Source organism: Diplotaxodon limnothrissa, linkage group LG23 (assembly GCF_057381915.1).
Source record: "Diplotaxodon limnothrissa isolate DT_005_m linkage group LG23, D_limnothrissa_male_GT1.1, whole genome shotgun sequence".
NCBI lineage: Eukaryota > Metazoa > Chordata > Actinopteri > Cichliformes > Cichlidae > Diplotaxodon > Diplotaxodon limnothrissa.
The window spans coordinates 22,253,521-22,269,995 of record NC_140617.1 but is presented as its reverse complement, the minus strand read 5'-3'; the positions used below and the strand labels follow the sequence as shown (position 1 = coordinate 22,269,995).

General features: G+C 46.9%; 1 protein-coding gene across 1 annotated transcript in view; it reads left to right on the top strand.

Annotated features, from left to right (window-relative positions):
- The first annotated feature begins 392 nt into the window (after nucleotides 1-392).
- Nucleotides 393-16,475, top strand: part of LOC146608010 (uncharacterized) — an 83,239-nt gene continuing 67,156 nt past the window's right edge. Inside the window, exons 1-2 of the mRNA XM_085348638.1 lie at nucleotides 393-477; nucleotides 2,410-2,600. The gene's annotated coding sequence lies outside the window, so the exon portion shown is untranslated. The remainder of the gene's footprint in view (nucleotides 478-2,409; nucleotides 2,601-16,475) is intronic.

The window sequence follows — 16,475 nt, the reverse complement described above, 5'->3', positions numbered from 1 at the left end:
TTCTCTCCCAAGGATTGGCTTCTTACCTCATCTTCTTCTGGTATCATTTTCAAAGTAAATAAATAAATAAATAAATACTTAAGCACAAACTATGACAAAAAGAAAGAAAAAAAATCTAAATTACATTGTTTAACTTGAAAGTTTTTATTTACTGAAAACGTTTTCAGATATGTAAAACGATATTTCCAGCAATGTTATTTATTCCCTTCACTCTTCTTACAGTAGTGTTTATTTCCTCATCATTTCCAGTACTCCACACTGGCATATTTTTACAAGGCTGATTGTCAGCTGAGGTATGTGTTCTAATGGTGACATCTAGTGGATCCTAAAAGCATTAACAGAAAGTGAAAGTAAAAGCAGCTCAGCTGAACACACCCAGAGTGAACCGGTATCAGAGATTAAAAGAACAAGTTTTGAGAGACTGCCAAAAGAAAACAGTTTCTATGATATCTGGAGGCAGAGAGCAGCATCACACAGGTAAGATTATAAGGAAAAGATGGACAGTTTTCAAACTGCAGAAACTTCGTTAAAGTTGTTTCTAAATGTGACACGAAACCGTTGTACAGACTTTTTTTTACAGCCCTTTGGTTTCCCCATCGCCTCCGCACAGAGGTCACCAGCTGTTGAGGTGAACTGGAAATTTGAGATAACATCATAAATATTTATAAATAACTCACTGCGTTATCTCTAACTCTTTAAACTTCAGGTTTAAACTTTCTGTCTGTCCGTTTGGAGATCCGCGTTTTATGTTCTTTATGGTAAATGACCCGCATGTGTAGGCTAACTCGAGGAGCTCAGTGTTAAAGGTCAAGGGTTTGTTTTTCGTTTCGACGAAAAACAAACCGGATTTTTCGTACGTCATATAAACCCTTTGTTTGCATTATTTTTGAAACAAAGGGATTCCTGTAACTTTGTGATGTTGTTGGTAAATAAGGAAGTTTTATTCGGATCAACAGCCCTGTACTTTGTCAAATTCCAAATGCTACAAATTAAAATCTCCGGGATCATAAACACAAACAGTGTTAGAGACGGTCAGAGAGAAAAACGGAGATCTGTGGTTAGACCGCGTAGACATGTTTTGGGATCAAGCCTATAAACTCAGCTTTCTGTAAACGAGCCTCTCATGCTCAGTCATTTGGGAGCTAACCACGCTAACCGCTGCTAGCTCGGGAATGCCTCTGTGTCCACCCGGAAGAACTGGAGGCAGCCTCCACAACTGCCAGCTTATGGAAGTCGGTCACGTGGTGGTGACAGTTATCCTCGTTTGTGTACATCTGAACTGTTATAATGAAGTTTAAATTCAGATTTATAAGTGCAAAGTTTATCATTATCATTACTATTATTAGTAGTATTAATTGGAGATGCAACAAGCATTTACAGATGAAACCTAACTAAAACGAAACTAAAACCTAACTAAACTTTTAGTTTGGGAGTAAAAATATAGCTCACACTTTTCAGTGCTGAAGACTTGCTGCTGATATCAGTGTCCTGATGCTGCAGACTTGCATTTTAATAGCAGCTTCATTTCTCTCATTTATTTTCTAACATGCAAGTTTTCTTTTCTTTCAAACGTGAAAGTATAAATAAAAACTCATCTAAACTGCATCATCTAAAGTATATATTGTTAGAGTTTGTATTGTTGATTGTCATTTATGCTTAGAAACATTTACTCATATATGCTTAGAAGTATATAATCATTTGTAGATTGAAAGAATGTTTCATCCTAAGAGGTCTGTAACAACTCTGTGTAGCATGAAGAGGGGGTGAGTTCACTCCCCTACAGAGGAGAGGTCGTATCTTCCTTTGCTGATTTATGGTATAGCAAACACACGTATATCTGTTTAAGTATAAGAGCCTTTTGTTTAGATAAATCTGCTAGACTTCTAGGCGCCAGCCTTGGGGAGTCTTCACAGGGTCACATCTTGACCTCACACACACACACACACAATAGGTTCAAGCTACTAACCTATCATTAATATATCTTCATATTTTACAAATGAATTTGTTTAGTTGTTAATAAAGGTCTGTCTGTATTCCAAATGTTTTATAAATATGTGACATAAATGTTCTAATGCGGTCTAAATTAATGTTAAATTATATCACCATAAAAAGCTGATGATTTTTAACATATTTGAACAAGCAAACGTGATCTTTTTCAAAACATTGTCTACAAATAAAGTTGCACATTACACCAAAACTACAGTTAACTAAATGCAACAAATAATTTGTTCAACATCAAGTATTATGTTATTATGTGGAAAACAAAACAAAACATCAAACCGTAGTATCTCCCCTTTTAGATGCTTTTTCACTCTTTTTCACTCTTTATAATTGCTGGACAACAACAACATATGAGTATTTAAGAGTAATCCTGTCCTAGATTTTTCTCAATTTTTTCAATTTTTTCAGGCTGCTAATTCTCCTCCTGCTGCTGCTATCTGGACGAAGTTTAAACCATGACAACACCAAACCAATGAAGTCCACTTGGTCTGCAACTCAACATACCATAACACCAGCCAGGATGTTAACCCCCTAGCTTTGGTGTATTAAACATCCACTTACTGGCAAGGGGCATCTTGTCCAGGATCTCCTCTCTAACTGTAAGTTAGACTTCTTGACTGAAACATTGCAACAGACTGGAGACTTTTTCTCACTCAATGAAGCCACTCCATCCGTCTTTTTGAACCTGTCATACTTGAGGCTTAGGGAAGAACAGGGGTCTTGCGATGATCCATTGCAAGCACTGGAAAGTTCTTCCTGTCTCAGAATCAGAATCAGAAAGGGTTTTATTGCCAAATGTTGAGCAGGTTTGCAACATTAGGAAATTGCTGTGGTGCTTCAGTGCAAACATACTGTCATAAATTACGCTTAAATAGACATGAAAATAAAAATAAGAATAAGAATTAAAAGTGCTAAGTAGATAGATATATACATGATATATACATGAGTGCAGGTGGTGATCAGTGCCAAAACATGGAATGATGCAGTGAACACAGCGTAGGGTCATGTGTTAGTGGTGGGAACAGTCATACGGTTATTGTTCATGTGTCCGACAGCAGAGGGGAAGAAACTGTTCTTATGGCGAGAGGTTCTGGTGCGAATGGACCGGAGCCTCCTGCCTGAGGGGAGCAGGTCAAACAGACTGTGTCCAGGGTGAGAAGGGTCAGCTGAGATCCGAGCTGCACGCCCCAGTGTCCTGGAGGTGTACAGGTCCTGCAGAGATGGGAGTCTGCAGCCAATCACCTTCTCAGCAGAGCGCACAACATGCTGCAGTCTCTGTTTGTCCCTGATAGTGGCTACAGCATACCACACGGTGATGGAGGAGGTGAGGATGGACTCGATGATTGCGTTGTAGAATTGCATCATCGTCCGTGTTGGCAGGTTGAATTTCTTCAGCTGCCTCAGGAAGTACATCCTCTGCTGGGCTTTCTTGATGACGGAGGTGATGGTGGGCTCCCACTTCAGGTCCTGAGTGATGGTGGTACCCAGGAAGCGGAATGAGTCCACAGAGGTGATGGGGGTGTCAGTCAGGATGATGGGGGGGAGTGGGGCTGTGTGCTTCCTGAAGTCCACAATAATCTCCACTGTCTTCTGGGCATTCAGCACCAGGTTGTTGTGGCTGCACCAGGACACCAAACGTTCAACCTCCCTCCTGTAGGCAGACTCATCCCCGTCCGAGATGAGTCCAATAACGGTGGTGTCATCTGCAAACTTGATTAGCTTGACAGACTGGTGGGTGGAGGTGCAGCAGTTAGTATACAGGGAGAAGAGCAGAGGAGAAAGAACACAGCCCTGAGGGGAGCCGGTGCTGATGGTCCGGGAGTCCGAGACATTCTTTCCCAGCCTCACATGCTGCTTCCTGTCCGTCAGGAAGTCAGTGATCCACCGGCAGATGGGATCAGGCACATTCATCTGGGAAAGCTTGCCTCGGAGATGGTCTGGAAGGATGGTGTTGAAGGCAGAGCTGAAGTCCACAAACAGGATCCTGGCGTAGGTTCCTGGGGAGTCCAGATGCTGCAGGATGAAGTGTAGGGCCATGTTGATGGCGTCGTCTACAGACCTGTTGGCTCTGTATGCAAACTGCAGGGGGTCCAGGAGGGGGGCTGTGAGGGTCTTGAGATGGGAGAGAACCAGGCGCTCAAATGACTTCATGACCACAGATGTCAGAGCCACGGGTCTGTAGTCATTTAGTCCAGTGATCCTAGGTTTCTTGGGGACAGGGATTATGGTAGAGGACTTGAAGCAGGCAGGCACATGACATGCCTGCAGTGAGGAGTTGAAGATGCCAGAAAACACTGGGGCCAGCTCGTTTGCACAGTGTCTGAGGGTGGCAGGAGACACGCCGTCTGGGCCGGGAGCTTTCCGAGCATTCAGACTCCTAAACTGCTTCCTCACACCTTCTTCATGAATATGAATGAGTTGTGGTGGGAGGAGGTGGTGTGAAATCCTCTTTTGTGCGGGGTGAGGAGGGGGGTGTTGTAGGTGAAGTGTTTGAAGGTGGTGATGGCTCTATGGAGGGGGGAGAGGTGGGGGAATGAGTGTCCAAAGTGTCTCTATTGTTGGGGCTGTTGGAGGTGTGAAGGCTGCCTGATGGCTCGTCAAAACGGCAGTAAAAGTCGTTGAGGGTGTTGGCCAAGAGCGAGTCATCAGTGGAGTGGGGGGTTTTAGGCTTGTAGTTGGTGATATTCCTAAAACCTTTCCACACAGAGGCCGAGTCATTCTCTGAGATCTGCTGCTGCATCTTCTCAGAGTGCTGATGTTTAGCAATGTCCACTTCTTTAGTGAACCTGTACTTGGCCTCTCTGTAGCAGTCCCTGTCTCCGCTTCTGAACGCCTTTCTCTTTTCCAGCCACAGCTTTTTGAGTTTAGGGGTAAACCAGGGTTTGTCATTGTTATAACTCACCCTGGTGCGTGATGGCACAATGCTGTCCTCACAGAAGTGGATATAGGAGGTGACAGTGTCCGTAAACTCGTCCAAGCTGTTAGAAGCAGCCTTCATTGTGTCCCAGTCTGTAGACTCCAAACACGTGCGAAACTCCTCCACAGCCTCGTTGCTCCACAGTTTTTTGGTCCTCACGACAGGTTTGGAGAGCTTCAGCCTCTGTCTGTAGGCGGGGATCAGGTGGATCATGACGTGGTCAGAAAGTCCGAGTGAAGCGCGGGGCACCTCACGATAGGCCCCGCTGATCGTGCTGTAACAGTGGTCTAATGTCCTCTCCTCTCTGGTCGGGCATTTAATATACTGCTTGTATTTGGGAAGCTCATGGCTCAGATTGGCTTTGTTAAAGTCTCCAAGAGCAATGATGAGAGAGTCCGGGAATGTCCGCTCCATGTGCAGTGTCTGCTCCGCGAGTGCGCTCTGAGCTGCCTGCGCATCCGCATCTGGCGGGATGTAAACAGCGGCCAGGATGAATGAAGCAAACTCCCGTGGAGAATAAAACGGTTTGCAGTGAATAAAAAGGTATTCCAGAGAGGAAGAGCAGTGCTCTGTTCCCATCTTTCACTCATTTAAATTCACCACTTTAAAGCTCCCTCTACATACTCTTAAAATCATATATACTGTTTACTGACCACCTAAGCCAGAGAAGTATTTTTTTAATGACTTTGCTGCTCTTCTTCCTCATTTCTCTGTACTTTCTTCTAACATGATGATCTTTGCTGATCTCAACATTAATTTGGACAGTGATAATAACTCCCATTCCAGACAATTCACATTCTCCTCTCCCTTAATGCATTAGGTGGTATACAAGTGGATTGCTATGGGCCTTAACAAAGTAGACTGGGATTAACACTGGGGAAGCAGGTATGTAAGCAGGGTGCCAAGCTTGGTAGCATTGGAGCTGAACTGCATCTGTAAGACTGTATGCAGTCTCTGGGTGTCCTCCAAAATGACAGATGTTGCCTCAGGTGTTAAATCACTGGGAAATGAGGAGTAATCTGGTACTGGGTCTGAGTGGCTCATCAGGCAACAGCTGTAGTGTAAAAGAAAATTCCCGTATGAAGCAGACAAACAGAGTAACAAGCTCCAATACATTTATTTACTTGAAAGAAGCCAATAGCATGCACAATAAATGTCTATGCAAGAGCTCACCAAGGCAATCCGACGAGTTTCATTTATATACTCCCTCCAACGTTATCCTATAATAAAAACTCAAAAGTTATAACAGGGGTCGGCAGCCCTGGGCACGCGTGCCAAAGCTGGCATGCGAAGGGTTAACTAATGGCACAACACGCAGTGAATTAATCTGAGAAGGTGCATTAAAAATGAATGCCTGGGTCAGCAGTGCACATCGCAAAATAGCCGCTTCTTAATGACAGTATCATAGCTAACAACCCCAACTACCAGATTCAACTTGTAATTGGCTAAAAAAAATTTCAAGCGATGTTGAAATTTCCACATTCCGACCTTCAAATGCTTCAGGAGCTGCACAGCATCAGCACCGCAGAAATACACGGATACATCCGTAGACTCGAGACAGAATTCACAATGTGTTTTCAGGACTTTCAGGTGTGGACCAATGTTTTCTTTTCTGATTAACCAGAAAGCTTTAATGAGCAGCTGGATTTGTCTCGCATTAACTGGCTGGACACAGAGGACATTGAAATGTAGCTGATTGAACTGAAAAGCTAGATTCTGTAGGGGTCAAAGTTTGCAGAACTACGAATGCAGCTGGAATCCACAGCTATGCGTGTTCATGGAGTTTGCATTTTCACCTGCTGGACATCACTACCAGACAAGTTTAACTGTCTTCTGAACATTGCAGAGGCCTTATTGACAGTATTTGGCTCTACATATCTGTGTGAGCAGATTTTCTCTCACACGAAGAGTGTCCTCAGGTAGCCGTCTGAATGCTGGACACTTGGAGACCTGTGTCTCTGAGTGGGAGACCAGAGATCACATTTGCATGTGTATCACTGAAACCACCTCAACCCCTCCGGTGTCAAGGCTCGGCTGTGTGGCAGGCAGGAGGAGGACCCAAACGCAAAACTCACAGACACGGGGATGAACTCAAAATCACAGCTTTAATGCTGGAATGGCCGAACATAGGAAATACAAAACTAAACTGGGAAAAGTAAACTAACATACGCGAAGAGACACAGGGAGATCCACACAACATGAGGGACGACGTCACACTGAACAGAGGGAGACGCAGACAGAAATACACAGAGGGTTAACGAGGGAGGTGGGAACACACGGGGAACACAGGTGACACTGATAATCATAACGAGACAGGGCGGGGTGAACTGAACACTGACGGGAGAGGTGAAACAGGAAGTACAGGAGGAGAGAGAGCACGAGTAGAACACCAACGTAACAGGCAGGGGAGACATGGAATAAACACGAAAGGGGACGAGGGCTCATAAATACATAGAGGGCACACAGGGGGAAGAGAGAGCACGGGGAGAACTTAGGCATAATGGGCAGGGGAAGCATGGAATAAAATACAAACATACAAGGAAACTAAGAACACTGGGCCAACATGGCCCAGGACCATGACAGTACCCCCCCCTCAAGGGCTGGCTCCAGACAGCCCAAACACAGAAAAACAAAACCAAACAGAAAACAACCCAGGGCGGGCGGCGGGGGCCCAGGACGGAGGGCTCGGAACAGAAAACAAAAGAAGAGCACAGCAAACACCGGAGCCCAAGAAAATAACCCAAACACAGAGCAGTTCAGGGGGCCGGCCGTGCGCAAGGCAACGGCGGAGACGTGGAAACAGTTCAGGAGGCCGGCCGTGCGCAAGGCAACGGCGGCAACGTGGAAACAGTTCAGGAGGCCGGCCGTGCGCAAGGCAATGGCGGCGGTGAAGGAGACGACGGAGCAGTTCAGGAGGCCGACCGCGCGGGAGGCGGCGGCGACGATGACAGCGCTGGTCCGGGGGCCGGCCGTGCGGAAGGCGACGGCGGCCACTCAGGCGATGACGGTGCAGTTCAGGGCGACGGCGGCCACTCAGGCGATGACGGTGCAGTTCAGGGGGCCGGCCGCGCGGAAGGCAGCGGCGGCGGCTCTCCAGTGTCAGGCGTACTGGCCGAGGCCCGGAGGGCACAGGACCAGTCAAGGCGGGACCAGGCGAAGCACAGGCTGAGGAGGCTGCAGCAGACGAAGACTCTGAGGAGGCCGCAGCAGACGAAGACTCTGCAGAGGCTGAGGCCGGACCAGGCGGAGCTGCAGAGGCTGAGGCCGGACCAGGCGGAGCTGCAGAGGCTGAGGCCGGACCAGGCGGAGCTGCAGAGGCTGAGGCCGGACCAGGCGGAGCTGCAGAGGCTGAGGCCGGACCAGGCGGAGCTGCAGAGGCTGCCCCAGGCGATGACGAAGCGGTCGCAGATGGCGGCTGGACAGGCTCCTCGGGCCCTCCAGCTGATGCGGCGTGAGGCTGGACAGGCTCCTCGAGCCCTCCAGCGGAGACAGGAGGCTGAACGGGCCCCTCGGACCCTCCAGCGGAGACAGGAGGCTGAACGGGCCCCTCGGACCCTCCAGCGGAGACAGGAGGCTGAACGGGCCCCTCGGACCCTCCAGCGGAGACAGGAGGCTGAACGGGCCCCTCGGACCCTCCAGCGGAGACCAAAACAACGCCAACAGGCATGAAGTCCTTCGGCCGACATGAGGACAACTGGCGCTGCACTGAGCACTGACTCTGCCCAGGCAATGCGAACATGGTGCAGTTCTTAGGGGGCTGCTTAAACTTCAGGGGTCCAGAATCAGCTGGTGACTGAGACCTAGCCTCTGGGGAAGCCCTGGAGTGGCAAACTGTGCCAACGGCGGCTAAACCATGGAAAGTACCCTGAGTGGAAATCCAGTTACCTCTCTGCATGGAGTGAATGAGCAAAACTGGCGACACAGGAGACTGAGCGGAGAGTGGCTGCTGGGCAGCTAACTGAGTTACTGGAGACACGGGTGAGAGCGGGAGCTGAGCTGCTGGACACACGGGGACCTGAGCTGCTGGACACACGGGGACCTGAGCTGCTGGACACACGGGGACCTGAGCTGCTGGACACACGGGGACCTGAGCTGCTGGACACACGGGGACCTGAGCTGCTGGACACACGGGGACCTGAGCTGCTAACGGTGGAGAAGTAAATGACTGCACAGGGGACTGAACTGATGTCTGTAGTAACGGTGGTGGTGAGAGTGGAGTAGGTGGTGGAGTTAATGGCTTCACAGGGGAATGAACTAGAGGTAGTGACCGTTGTGGTGCTGGTGGTTGAGTGGGTGACTGTGCTAAAGGAGGCTGCACTGGGGACAGCAGGGCTGCAGGAGACTGCACTGGGGACACTGGAGACTGCACTGGGGACACTGGAGACTGCACTGGGGACACTGGAGACTGCACTGGGGACACTGGAGACTGCACTGGGGACACTGGGGACTGCACTGGGGACACTGGAGACTGCAGTGATGGTTGTAGTGGAGGTGTAACGGGTGAAGGAGTGGCTGAAGTGGCTGTGGGTCGGACGGCTAGTGGCTCAGCTACAGGGTATGGTAACGGCAGGGCTATGGGTTGAATGACTGACTGAGTAGCAGCCTGAGTGGCTGGGTGTAGTGACGGTTGTGGTGGAAGAGAAACAGGTGGTAGAGTGGATGATGGAGCTAAGGGCGACTGAGTGGCAGACCGAACTGATGACTGAAGCGATGGTAGAGGTGAAAATGGAGCTTGTGGTGGAGTTAATGGCTGAGCTAGCGGGGACACAGGAGACTGAACTGAGGGTGGCGGCGAGGGAGCTAACTGAACTGAGGGTGGCGGCGAGGGAGCTAACTGAACTGAGGGTGGCGGCGAGGGAGCTAACTGAACTGAGGGTGGCGGCGAGGGAGCTAACTGAACTGAGGGTGGCGGCGAGGGAGCTAACTGAACTGAGGGTGGCGGCGAGGGAGCTAACTGAACTGAGGGTGGCGGCGAGGGAGCTAACTGAACTGAGGGTGGCGGCGAGGGAGCTAACGGAGCTGTGAAGGGCTGCGAGGGAGCTAACGGAGCTGTGAAGGGCTGCGAGGGAGCTAACGGAGCTGTGAAGGGCTGCGAGGGAGCTAACGGAGCTGTGAAGGGCTGCGAGGGAGCTAACGGAGCTGTGAAGGGCTGCGCAGGCGATAAGCAGCTCGCATTGACTTCCGCCACACAAAACACAGCCCCTGAATGAACAGTCATAATGTCTGGAAAAGACACAGAGTTCTCACTCACCACAGCAGGTGAATTAGAAGGCCGAATGTCCGGCTGTGGGGTGGCGCGTCGGCGGCGTGAATGCCGTTTTCTTCGGGAAGCCGGAGGTGCGGTGATGGAGGAAACCGGCAACGACGGAGAGATCGCGGCCGGCTCCTCATCCTCCGACCACATTGCTGCGAGAAAAGCAGCGGGTGAGTGACAGTCAGAGTGGAGGGTGGATGGAGAGGAGTCCAGTGGCAGCAGCGTGGAAACGTTTCCCGATTGTGGCGGTCGCTGTTGCGGTATGACGAGCTCGCGAATTTGTACTGTCTCCTTGGCTTTCTGCAGATTGGACAGTAGGCCCGAAAATCCTGAGAGCTCGTGGAGATGGGGATTCCCTTTGAGAATAGCCTCGATGGCGTTTATCCCAATGGACACGGCTTTAATGTCCGAGGCGTGGGAAACTCGCTCCCACAGGCCGAAGATGCGGGCCAAATCGCTTTCCCGGGAGGAGCCTGCTGGGTCCATGTCTGGTGACGTCGTACTGTCAAGGCTCGGCTGTGTGGCAGGCAGGAGGAGGACCCAAACGCAAAACTCACAGACACGGGGATGAACTCAAAATCACAGCTTTAATGCTGGAATGGCCGAACATAGGAAATACAAAACTAAACTGGGAAAAGTAAACTAACATACGCGAAGAGACACAGGGAGATCCACACAACATGAGGGACGACGTCACACTGAACAGAGGGAGACGCAGACAGAAATACACAGAGGGTTAACGAGGGAGGTGGGAACACACGGGGAACACAGGTGACACTGATAATCATAACGAGACAGGGCGGGGTGAACTGAACACTGACGGGAGAGGTGAAACAGGAAGTACAGGAGGAGAGAGAGCACGAGTAGAACACCAACGTAACAGGCAGGGGAGACATGGAATAAACACGAAAGGGGACGAGGGCTCATAAATACATAGAGGGCACACAGGGGGAAGAGAGAGCACGGGGAGAACTTAGGCATAATGGGCAGGGGAAGCATGGAATAAAATACAAACATACAAGGAAACTAAGAACACTGGGCCAACATGGCCCAGGACCATGACATCCGGGCTTCTGCTCCGCAGCTGCTGAGTGACCCCTCATCTGGGGCTCTCCTCAGCTCTTTCCGGGAGAGTGGCACAGTTGCCCGTCCAATGGTCTTCCTTTGACTCTTGCGCTCTGAGGGTCTCTGGATGTCTGGAGCCTGTATCTCCTCCATACCTGCTTCCCGCCCTGGGGGACGGGGCTATGGCTCCCCACACCCTCTAGCACAGGGGTCGGCAACCTGCGGCTCCGGAGCCGCATGCGGCTCTTTAGTCCTTATACTGCGGCTCCGCGTGGTTTGGGAAAATAAATGACAAGTATTTAGCTGAAGTGTATTTTTTGTGTTAGTTATTTTTAAACTTGTAGTTCTAAATTGGAAGATTATTGTGATTTTGAAATATAAAAATAAAATTATATTTTATTCTTTTTCGTCGCTCAAAATAAGCGTCACACTCGCGGAAGCCGGTATACCTGCCGAAACGCCGTGCATTCACAGAGACTTTCAACCCCAGGTAGGCCAATTATGGATCTTCGGATCCACATTATGTCAGCAGCTGCACCGTGATCTATGTTAAACACAAACTCCGCTCACACCTCACAGATGACAGCTGATACATATATATATATATATATATATATATATATATATATATATATATATATATATATATATGTATATATGTATATGTGTATATGTATATAAAACACCCAGCACGCCCCTGCGTGCGGTTTATCCTTCAAGCTCGGGTCCTCTACCAGAGGCCTGGGAGCTTGAGGGTCCTGCGCAGTATCTTAGCTGTTCCCAGGACTGCGCTCTTCTGGACAGAGATCTCCGATGTTATTCCTGGGATCTGCTGGAGCCACTCGCCTACCTTGGGAGTCACCGCACCTAGTGCTCCGATTACCACGGGGACCACCGTTACCTTCACCCTCCACATCCTCTCGAGCTCTTCTCTGAGCCCTTGGTATTTCTCCAGCTTCTCGTGTTCCTTCTTCCTGATATTGCTGTCATTCGGAACCGCTACATCGATCACTACGGCCGTCTTCTTCTGTTTGTCTACCACCACTATGTCCGGTTGGTTAGCCACCACCATTTTGTCCGTCTGTATCTGGAAGTCCCACAGGATCTTAGCTCGGTCATTCTCCACCACCCTTGGGGGCATCTCCCATTTTGACCTCGGGACTTCCAGGTTATACTCGGCACAGATGTTCCTGTACACTATGGTTATGGCGTTCCATGTATGCCTTGCCTGCTAGCATCTTGCACCCTGCTGTTATGTGCTGGATTGTCTCTGTCTATATATATATATATGTGCGAGGAGATGGAGGTCCCTGCTCCAGGGCAGCCTGCGCAGCTGGGGGGAGTAGGTTCGGCCAGATTGCTCCCCGGCCTCAATCGGGCGATGGGGGTATGTGGTGGGGCGTGGTCTGCGGTGCCGTGCGGACGCACCTGCACGGCATCCGCAATCACGCCCGCCGTGTTAAAACACGGGGACTCAGGGGTTGGTGTGTGTGGTGTGACGTGAATTAAATAAAGTTGGCTCTGAACGTTGCTCCGTGGTCCCGTCGTGCCTTATTCACGCCACACATGGGTGGGAACTAGTGTGTTAGCGCAGTTAGCTTGTTAACGTGTTGACGCCGTCCAGCCCCACGCACGGGGCGATCCGCGGTAGCTCGTTAACCCCTAATATTTATTAGGGGTGCAACGATACACAAAATTCACTGTTCGGTTTGATTCGATACTTTGGTGTCACGGTTCGATATTTTTTCGATACAAAAAAAATGTTCATGCTTTTTTAATTTGTCATTTATTAAAATTATAAATATATATTTTAACTGAAAAGTACAGTTTTTAAATTTTATGTTGCTGAAACAACAAAGTAATAAAATTAAATAAATCTATCTGATCAGAAATCACTCATCTTTGGAAAAGAGAGTTTATTACAGAGAAATGTCTCTTTCCAAAATAAAAGCTACACTATACGCTTCTTCTGGGCTATATTCTCAGCAGCATATTAAACATATCAGGTCCCCATAAGGAGAATCATGTGCTAACGGCTGCCTAAATGACTCGGGTAAAGTTTGTAGCATGCGTGCTTGTTGTTTTTGTCTGCTTCCACTTGTCTTTGCACTAGGATGATGTCGGAGTAAATGTGCAGTCATATTCGTTGTGTTCCCACTAGTGCTGTCAGCGTTAATCTCGTTGAAATGACGTTAACGCCACAACACGGCAAGTCTCCGTTAACGAGCTACCGCGGATCGCCCCGTGCGAGGGACTGGATGGCCAACACGTTAACGAGCTAACTGCGCTAACGCACTAGTTCCCACCCATGTAATTGAGCATTGCATGGCACATCCGACATACTGTTTTACTTTAGTCTATGACGCGCTTACCTTCAGGGTCCCCCCCCCACCTTTTTTTTGTGCCCTTAATCACTGTTCCTCTTCCCCGCTGTTTTTCTTTCCCTCCCTCTCCTTTCCTCCAGTCATGTCTGTCCTGTATGTAACAACTGAAAATAAATTGTTGTAAATAAATAAATAAATAATAATAATAAATAAACAATAAAAAGGTCAATCAAATGGACCAATATGGCTGGGATAGTCCACTTGGTATAGTAAATCCGTTGGGCATCCTTCTTGGCCTTCAGACAATAATTCTGATGGCAAAAGAACCAAACGGGACAGGCAAAAAAAAGCAAAAAAAAAAAAAAAGCATGTGTATCCCTGTATTAACAAACATGCCATATTGGAACAGTTTATTTTTCTTATCATTGTTGTGAGGAGACCATAAATAGCATTTGCATTTTCTGTTGTACAGTTTATTTGCTGTTATGGATAAAAAGTGTCTTTTTTTGTTTCAAAATAGCTGATAACTATGCGCTGATAGCTCCCAACATCTGCGAACAAATATAATTCTATAAAGTTGTTCTATAGAGTGTGTAACTGTTCATATAGAGCGTTATTAAATTTATTGCTAATGCAATCATATGGCACACTGACTTCTGAGGAAATTTTAGATGGCACTCATCGTCAGAAAGGATGCCGACCGCTGAGTTATAACATATAAAGAGCTGAAATGAAAATGAGTGTTAAAAACAATGAAGAGTGTCACTACAGCCATTGTCTGTGCTATAGCTGCATTATTTTGTGATCTTTGACATTTGTTTTCGTATTTCTCTCATTACTGGTGAACTCCGTTATTACTCCCTGCTCTATTTCTGTCACAGTCTGGCTGGGGCAGACTGTATGTGTTTGCAAAAGAGGACTCAAACGCAGACCAAAAACTGAACGTGGCGTGGATTTAACAAAAAACAAACCGTTTATTGAGGCTAGCAAAGAGGGTACAAACAAAAGGGCATTGGTGAAACTAAACAATAACCTAAACTGGGTGAACTAAAACTAAACATGAAAAAACCTTAAACATGGTGAACTGACGTAGATACCTGAAGTTGTGACATGGATGAGCACACGACCTGACAAAGAATGACTGAAAGCACACGGACTAAATATGTAGCAGATTTCAAATGGTTGACTGCGTTGTGACGACAGACACAGACTGGCTGGAAACTGGATTTATTTCTAAAAGACAAAGTGCAGCAGCAAAATCAGTGTCACACAGCAACAGCAGGCCTCTCCTCATCCCAGTGTGGAGTCCATGCAGCTCTGCTTACAATATATAAAAGAAAATACAATCTATCAAAACAACAATTCTCCCAACAGCCACTTTAAAGTCAAATGTTATAGTGGGGTAAAACAGAGACAAATATGAAGTCACTAATAATAACTTGTAATATTTAAATCCCCACTAAGATGGATCAATTACACAATACATATTCAAACAACTTTAACTTTTCTCAACATGGCTGAAAATACTATTCAGTGTGCAGCCTCAGGTCATGAAGTCATTATACACATAAAACATAACCTATACATTTACACATACCTAAAAGACAAAGTGCAGCAGCAAAATCAGTGTCACACAGCAACAGCAGGCCTCTCCTCATCCCTGTTTAGCACAAGTAAGGACCACATAAACGGATGGTGTAACAGATAAAACGCAGTTCCAATTACTATTTTTCTCGTTCAAAGCAATCAAAAACACTTTGGGAGTTTTTAGCCATAAGAACTAATCCTTAGCAAAGAAAAATACACCAAATTTAAATGTATAATTTAGTACAGGGAGAGGAGCTACAGAAAGTGTGCCTCACCAGTGTGGAGTCCATGCAGCTCTGGCTGGGAAACCCCACACACGCAACATGTTTACAAGTGGCGTCACACTGATTAATGCCCCACTTCAACAGTGACACGTGGAACCTTAGTTTTACATAAATTAAATTTACACAATAAAAAATAAATAAACTATATACAATACAGTTTTGAGAATGTTCACACTCAGTATATTATATCTCAGCTACAAATACACACAGGAGGATAATGAGGGAAGTGGGAACACATGGGGAAACAGCTGACACATGAACATAACGACGTCACAGTGGAAGAGTAAAACTAAACACGATGAACACAGGAACACCAGACCTCTTCAAAATAAAACAGGAAACATACTGACTGAACTCTAGACATGTAAACTTAACAGCAACTGGGGAGACGGAACATAGGAACCTGAAACATGGTACAAAAACATCACAGTAGACACAACATGGAACACAGGGAAGCCATATTACAAAGCCAAAGAACTAAACCTATGATAACCATAACTGAGACCTAAGGAAACAAGAAACAGTACAACAAAGGACTCAAAACATAACCCATAATATAAAAACACAAGATCTCTTCAAAATAAAATAGGAAATATAATGAGACGCAGACATGACAACCAGAACTTGACAACGTAAGACACAGACATGAAACACATGAAGAGCAGGGGAGACTTAACATGGGTTGGAAACACAAGGGGGAACTAATAAGCAAATGAACATAGGAGACCTAATGAGCTTAAACATACTATAAACATCAAAATGAACTAAAACACTGGGTCATAAGACCCAGGATCGTGACAATTTCAGGGAGTAATAACTATTTCTTGTCAACCAATATCATTATCACTGTATATTGTTACAGAATTATTCTCAATATTGTCGAATTGCTAATTTTATTGAATTGCAAGTCATTGTTAAGCTGTAAATATTAATTCAGTTTAAATTACATGCATATAAAACCTAATACATCAATGATATAATAACTATAAACAGTTCAAATATAGTTAAACTTTTTAAATGAACATTTTTAAATTAGTATTTTG